Source organism: Entamoeba invadens (assembly GCF_000330505.1).
Source record: "Entamoeba invadens IP1 unplaced genomic scaffold scaff_1105074725891, whole genome shotgun sequence".
NCBI classification, from domain to species: domain Eukaryota; phylum Evosea; order Mastigamoebida; family Endamoebidae; genus Entamoeba; species Entamoeba invadens.
The window spans coordinates 72,103-81,000 of NW_004440274.1; positions in this window are offsets into that span (position 1 = coordinate 72,103).

Below are 8,898 nucleotides of genomic sequence, written 5' to 3' on the forward strand. Positions count from 1 at the left end.
ATTGTCCCAGCCACACTTTGACGTTGAAAACAAATAACGAACTTTTTGATCTTGACGAGAGATACGAGTTTAAAGGCAAGGATCAAAAGAATTGTTTCGTGTATGAACTCACTGGTTTGAGGCATATAGTTCTCACTTTCCTTCCTGAAAATTCAACATCCAAATATCAACCAGATGATGCCGGTATAATTATGTCTTTTAAGAGGCATTATCATCGCCTTTTTATGGATGTTGTATTAAGTTCGGTAAACCTCAAGAGAATGTTGCCTATTTTCACAGTTGGTAACGCAATTGAGATTTGTGTAAAGGCTTGGGATAAAGTGACTAAGATGACAATAACCAATTGTTGGGAACACGCTGGGTTTTGCAATTGCTTTGAAGACTGTGACGAAATTATTGATCCTCGTTATGACTGGGAATTTGAAGGAGAAAATATACCCGCTTCAATGACGAATGAAGAGTATAACAACGACACGAATACTTTGTTAAAAATAAACGAAAAAGAAGTTGAAGATATCAAAGAAAATATTCAGACGCTCATTGTCCAAAAAGAGCAAATAGATAAAACAATTTTTGAATTACAAAAAAGATTACATAATATTGAACCTGAAAATGAAGACATTCCTGTAAATGTTAATGAACAGAATGAATCGTAGTTGTCAAGGAAAGTATTCTTTTTGAAAGAATGCAAATACATTCATTGTATTATTTCTAAATAAAATTTACTTGTTTATCTATTTTTATTATTATTATAATATTTTGTTTATTTAATAAAAATGTTTTATTAAAAATTTAATAAAACATAGTTTTTATATTATTTTAATTGACTTTTTAATTTAGTGACAAATTAATCCAATTATTACCATTTTAAGTTTTTAAAATGAAATAACCAACAAAAAGCAAACACATAAATTTCTTTTTTTATTTTTTTTTTCTATTATTCGATATAAGGGCTTCCTCTTATTTTTCTCTCTTATATCGAATAAATCCTTATATCAAATAACCCTTATATCGAATAATGACTGTATTTTATAAAAATTTAAATAAAATAGTAAAAAACCTATAAAATTAAACTAGTCTTAGCTTAAAAAATTGAATGGCGGTTGAAGTCGGAACAGACACCTTTTTGTCTGCCCGATTTTACACGTTCAAATAATTCTGAAATTTGCTGCATTTGTTGCATTCTCCCCCTTCCCACAAATCGTCATAATTTCAAACTGTGCAACTTATTGAGTCTTTAAAGCCACATTAAACTGAGGCTTTTTATTGTTGTTGTTAAATCACGACTCAGACTGTTAAATATTCTTTGTTTCGCTTCAACCGCAAATTATTTTTTACCCAAAACTGTCTGCAAATCAATACCATTCGACATGTCATCGAATGTGTCATTAAGCCGTAAAATGGCTTTAGCAGCGCCAGAGAGTTCATTCATATTGTCGTGGACCTTGTCTTTTACATTTATTATGAAGCTTTATTTTATCGGCCAAGCCTTTATCATATTATTTAAGTGGCTCACTTATCAGCTTTGACTCGAGCTGCTATTCTACTTCCCTATATTTTTATTTCCTTGTAAAGTTTAATGTTTTTTTATAAATGAAGGTTTTTTATTACGACGATTAAAATATTATTTGATACCTTAATATTATTTTTTATAGTTCAATTATAGTAAATATAGTGTATGTTGTAAATTAAAAGATTAGAGTACCGTGAAAAATCACTGCGGCGTGAAATATTACTGCGAATTGTTATTGGGCAAAAAATAATGTTATTGCTGCTTATAAAACATAAAAAATAATTTACTTTGTAAAATGTTATATAATATGGCTATCAATTAAAACAAGGGTAAATTCGTAAAAACGAACATTTTAAACAACTCAAACTAGATATTGGTTTTATTTTATAGATTTTAACAATTTATAAAGTAAAATACGAAACAATACATCAAAACATAATAACAAAAACGAATAAGTTAGGACATCGTATATTTAAATAAATAGTCCACTCTTTGGTTTTTATAAAACTCTATTTGATTTCTTTTCAGCTAGTCGTTATTTTATGCTGGGAATATTCAAATTATTAACCTTTATTGTATAAACATAATTTATCATCAAAAACAATATGTTTTAACATAATAACAATATAAAAACACACAGAAATATAAACTCGAATAATTTTAGATGGAACAAACGTATTAACATTTATATTATTATTAAAACAACAATTACAATAAAGTGAATACAGATATAATACAAAAACGTGTTATGAACATATCATATTAATAAATTAATAAAAATAAAAATATTTGATGATAACAAACGGTTAACGAGCGTGGGTTTGTCGGGTATAATTATTTAATCACACATGTTTTAAAAAATAAATAATTTGTTGAAATGAAAGAATTAAGTTGTTTGGGGTTCTGGTGTATTAACCCTTTTAAAATACAGATAGAAGAATTATTGGTTGTCATAGAAAAAGTGGTTGTCATGAAAATAATGTTATTAAAAACAAAAAAAAAATCGATTTTTTTTCAAAAATTTTCCCAGTGTACTGAGTAAGTCAATTATCAAATGAAATAATAAATATTAACTAATTTGTTTTATGTTTTTATAAAGTATTAAACAAATGTTAATAATGTTAATATTTAAAACTTTTAACAATAATAAAAATTATGTATTTGGAAAAGACTTATTAAATGAAGTATATTTGTTTTTTTTGGTGAACCTTACTACAGTAGGAGATAAAGACAATGAAAACAATAATCAGCACAAAACGTTTGGTTAATTTGAACACAAACAACAGTTTTCATAACAAAATGTCATATTTGTAATATATGTCATATTACATATTGTTTATTAATGAATGTCTATTGATTAATTATTCGTTTTCAACGTTATTAATATACAAACCTGATAATCGTGATTTTTGCTTGTTTGATTTACACATCCCCAACTTATTCATAATAAATTGCACATCCCCCACATCAATTCATTTTATATCGAGACGACAAGGTGCAGTCAATTTTGATTTTGAAGATGAGTAAAATATTTTTGTGCTTTTTCTGTTTTTTATATAAAAATAGTCTTTTTTATTTTTTTCATCCTTTTGACAACCACTTTCTGAAAAATCAATCCAAATCACCACTGCTTTCCCGTAATTTTGCTTGTTAAACAACTAACAATTTATAATTATTAAAAATAAATTAATAAAAATACTTTTTTATACTCTTGACAACTACTTTTTCTATGACAACCACTTTTTCTTGCATCTGTAATAGTAATTTAAAATAAAATTATCTATAATTAATCGACTAGTTTAATTATATGATAATAATTATTAAAAATAGTTTCACATTTAAAAAAATAAATTATAATTTATTGTTGTTTTATTATAAATTTTTGCTATTGATATGTTGATGTTAATTAAAAATACACGTTAATTAACCATTTCACTTGTTTGATGTTTATTATATTTTAATTATATTTATACTATATTAATAGTTCATTGTTAAATTTATTTGATGTGAATTGTGATTGTATTTCCACAACATTCCACAATCAAAATAGCCAGTGATCATACAACCAACATGTCAAGTATTTACTGAACAGTTTATATATTACAGATGTTGTTATGAAATACATAATTATATTGTTTATACATTTTGTTTTTGAACCATTTTTTTGCGTCAGGGTGTGACGGGTTAGATTCTTTCTTTAAATTTTTTAATCGAAAAATCAACTACTTTCATAAAACATCTACAAGACATTGAGTAATGATTTTTCAAATAACAAATCATTATAAAATTAACCAAGGAATTCATCTTATACATCAGAATGAAATTATATTGTTAAGTGATTATTTGGTAATTTAAATTATGAAGACGATTTTTTATTTATAATTTTTAATTTTTAACGACAATACAATATTAAGCAAAACTATATTGTTAAAGTGTATTCATATTTTAGCAGAGATATCGGCTGTTTAATAAATTTATATTTTTAAATCGATGTAACGGGTAAATAAATATCAATTATTGACACATTCTTTCACATTTTGAAAATATCAAAACATAATTTTACTTGATAAAATTATTTTTGGGTATTCGAAACTATAATTTAGAATTTGTCTTTTTGTAATAACAAAAAAAATAAAAAAATTTTGTTTTTCAATTGAAAAAGGAAAAAACAAAACCCTCATAAAAGTATATAAAAACGCCATTTTTCCTCTTAGCACAATCTGGTGACTTAGCCTCAAAAGAATTTGTAGAACAAAATTGTCGTTTTTCATTTTAACAACCTCGAATAACAGAAAAATAAACACAAAATGTTTTAAAACCCTTAATAACATTATTTTTGGACAATAACAATTCGCAGTAACATTTCACGCCGCAGTGTTTTTTCACGGTACTCTATTTAAAGTTCGATAAGAAAAAATCATAAAGGCGGACAAAAAAATGTCTTTTTTGCCAATTAAGTGTTAATAAATTTGAGCATCGACTTATTTTTATATCACTTGTTTTCGTTTTCAATTTGAACCAAATTATAATTTGACATGTCTACTCGATCAAAAATGTTATTATATTCATTTTGAATAACCTGATTGACATAGTTTATTTCGTCATATTCAGATTTCAAGACCAACATATCATTTGTTTTTGCTTTACAGGGAGGATAAAAAAACGCTTCCGTCTTTTTAACAGCTTTCTATAGATTTAATAGTTATAACTAATAACATTATAATAAAAAGTATAATACAAATTACCACCTCGGATAGAAAAAGTCTCCACGAGGCATATTCAGCCTTCATGGTAAACAGTACTATAGATTTTATAGTACTGTTTACTATATTTAATAAATATATTCATATAAGATATTATATTAATATCATTTAATTCTATAAAATCAAGTGGAAGCGGTTAAAAACAGGCGTCTCCATTTTTTACTCGAAAATACCCACGTCATCAATTTTTTTACCATTTAAATATATATTAAAAACTATTATTTAATAATATTTTTTCATTTTTAAAAACATAATTATTCTAAACCATAAAATAAGTCATCATAATTTTATTTATTCAAAAAAATACTTCGAATAACCAAAAAATATAAAACAATTAAAAAGCAGAAAAATATAATTGTTACGATTTAATCATGTCCATATTTTGAAAAGAATAAAAAATCAAATTTATTTTTTATTTAATTTTTTACAATTTAAATTATCCACACTATTTTATCAATTTTATTTTTTAATAATTATCTTGTCAGTTATTTGCTCGACCGAATTCACATTTTGATATAACATATTTAAATCACGTCAAATATATACAAACGGTGTTAACTATTGAGCGGAACTTGCTTCGGGTAAATAACAAACATCAACAAAAGAGTGTAACACATTGGTTAGACAATAAACAACAATTGATATATTTGATGTTGTTTTGAATGTTTGAATAATAACATCGATGTATCACAAAAAAAGTTAATATTGTAAATAATAATTATGTGTGTATTTCACAGACTCGACATATGATATCCAAAAACAGGAAAAACACGATTAACAATATATTGTAAATATATAATAAATATTGTAGTAACAATAATGTATTTGGTGAATACCACACGTTTTTGGCAATAAAAGCTGTATTTAATAAAAAATCAGTATATTAATTTTAAAAATTTAGATAAGCAACACAAAAATAATTTATTGATAAGCAGAAAAATACAAATCAATTAACTTTTAAAATAAAGTGTTTTCCAATATTCACATAACAAAGTTATCAACTTGATTAAATGATTAAATATTTTAATAACACATATATGATATTTTTAATATAATTGTAATTGTTAAATAAAAATTACATTTGAATAACAACCGTTAATGACATTGTTTTTCAATTATTAATTATATTTTTTAGAATCTGTTTGATATTCTGTTGAAAAGAAAAACCTAATAAAACAATTATTATTTATTTCTTTAAGTAACTCCTTGGATATCCTCATTTTTCATGCAAAAACTATTTGTTTATAAATACTAATAAGTGAAATATTATATACAATTATTGTTCTTGACAATCATTTTATTGTTTTTCATATTACAAGACACAACAGTAAACAGGTTTATTTGGATAACACCACAACACTTTCATTAAAGTCAAATAAAAGCACCCATTAAATGCCAATTTTCAATTATTTAATAACAATAGTTGGTGTATAAGGTTCTACTGTTTATTGCTACACTTTCATTTTAAAAACAGCTTAAAATAAAGCTTGACAAGTTTCAGGTGTGTAAATATATAACATCAAACAGAAAGCTTAAATGAAAATCGAAAAAAAATCATAAGTTTCAACAATTTTTGGGTTCTGACTAGTGGCTCACACACATGCACATTAAATGTTAAATCGATTTCCCTGTCTTCGTAAAGTTAACAATAAAAAATACACATTTTTATTAAAATTACATTTCATTTTTATTGTTTGAGTTTATCATTGTAATAAGTAACATGAAACAACATGTGGTACATTCACAACATGTCATTATAATTACATTTTTTAAATAAAAAAATAAAATGTAAAATACACTTAACACACTCTGAGTTTTTTTATATTCATATTAAATTGACATTGATATTATAATATATTTACAGTAAAAGTGGGTTTGACAATCATCGTTTATATATAATATATATTAATTGATGATTTTAATGGGACTTACCTTTTACACCCACACCCCGCTATAAATACATATTTTTATATAAAAATAAAACATTTTTGTATTTTTTGTTTTTTGAGTCTTGAAAAAATAGGGTTTTTCTTTTTCTCATTTACATCTAATAAAATAAAACAAATAAAAAGTTTTATATAAAACGTCATTTTTTATTTTTTTGTTTTTTTTGTCGCATGTTTTGGCGCAAAGTGAACGTTTTGATTTATATTTAACTTTAAAACACCAAATTATATAATAATTAAATAAACCACACTTTTAATATTAACGAATCTTAAACTCTTAATTACTAAATGGAAGAACACTCAACCAAAATCCAAGTACTTTTTACCTTCGATGTAAAAACCAAAGAAGGCAATCCTTATTTGGTTAAGGAAGGGATTGAAACCCCAGACAACATCATCGATTCAATAGCCAATGCGTTTATTTCCTACAACTTCAAAACCCAATCAAAAACAATGGCAGAGGCTTCAGCTATCTCTGTTGCTAACCAGACATTTTCTCTTTTTGTTACTAAAAACAGCGATTCACAAAAACTCAAACAGACATTCCGTTGTGTTTACCAGAAATGTTATTGTACCATTTGTTTGAATTTGAATGAAAATAAAACAATGGTTAAACATATTGTTATAACAAATAATCACTCCCACAACTTTACGACGGATATTCCATTACACATGAGAATTATTTTTTCACAGGAACAAATAAATGAGATGAAAAAACTTGCTATGATACATTATTCCCTATCACAAATTGTCACTACAATGAATCTTGCAGTCAAGCCATCAGTAGTTCGACGTCTTATTTCATCTTCATTCAATAAATATTCACCAGATCAAACACAACAACTATTTTTGTAAGCCGAAAAAAACTAAACATTTTTCAACTCACTTTACCAAAAACAGTTCAGGACAATTTGTTTCTTTTTTTGCTTTCAACGTCAATCAAATTTCAACTGATTATTCAAATAGAATGTTTATAGATGATACAGCTTTAACTAATGTATTTAATTTGCCTTTGATAGTAGCAGTGTCTTTAGACGAAAAAAATAAAACACATATTATTTTTTATGGTATATTAAAAGATAGAACAACTGATTCGTTTTTAAACTTGTTCAAATTCGTTTCCAAATTTAGAATATTTAATTTGGCTGTGTGTGATAGGTGCATGTCACAGATTTCCGCACTTTCTTCTGTCTTTTCTGGAATCAAATTCGTTTTTTGTCACAGGCATATTGCAAGAGATCTTATCGTTGCCTTTGGTGAAAAGTCAAAGATTGTTCATATGTGGTATCAAATGATTGATAAAACGGTTTCAGAAACAGACTTTGTCAAAACGTTAATGACGATGAGTGGCTCGGATCTCAGTACTGATCAAAATGAAAGAATTGAAGGAAGTGATAACATCATATTAAATGATAGACAAATACTATTTGAAATAATTAATGAATTAAAAATAGCTAATAAAAACGAAAAAAAGGAAGACCGTACTAAAAATAAAATTCGATTAATCCAAGGTTTACTTAATGTGATGGACTGCTGGAGACCAAGCGTCACAGAGCGTATTTCAAACAGAACAACTTCAAATGCGATAGAAGGATACTTTGGAGTCTTTAAACTTAAGTTTGGGGGAAAAGAAGTGACTCTTTTGGAATTGGCGCAACTACTTGAAGCAGACAGCATACGTTTTGATTTACAGTTCAATTTTGATTACAATGCGGCTCGGTTGGTGATAGATGAGAATATACTGTACGTTTTACCGAAGGATATTATACACAAAGTCATGACAGAGTATAGATACGCAATAAGTGGCATGGGAATGATTGTTGATGGCACCACTTTATCTTCGTGCAACTGTGACCAATTTATAGAAAACAAATACCCTTGCATTCACTTGGTTACACTGTACTCTATAAAGTGGTGTTTCCCACTTCCAGCCACCCTTTTCAATGAAAAACTTTTTGAAACAACAAAATGTGTCCATTCAACTGAAACTATCTCAGTTGATGAGACAGTCAAGCCATCAAAAAGTCGACGTGATCTACACTTTGCTCTTGAAGCAATAGAAAACGTTTTAAAGGATGACAACACCCTTTTGGTGAGATATTATGAATTTGTCAACAACGTTTTGAAAGGAAAAAATGAGAAAACTGAACACATTGAAGAATTTGTGTCGAAGAAA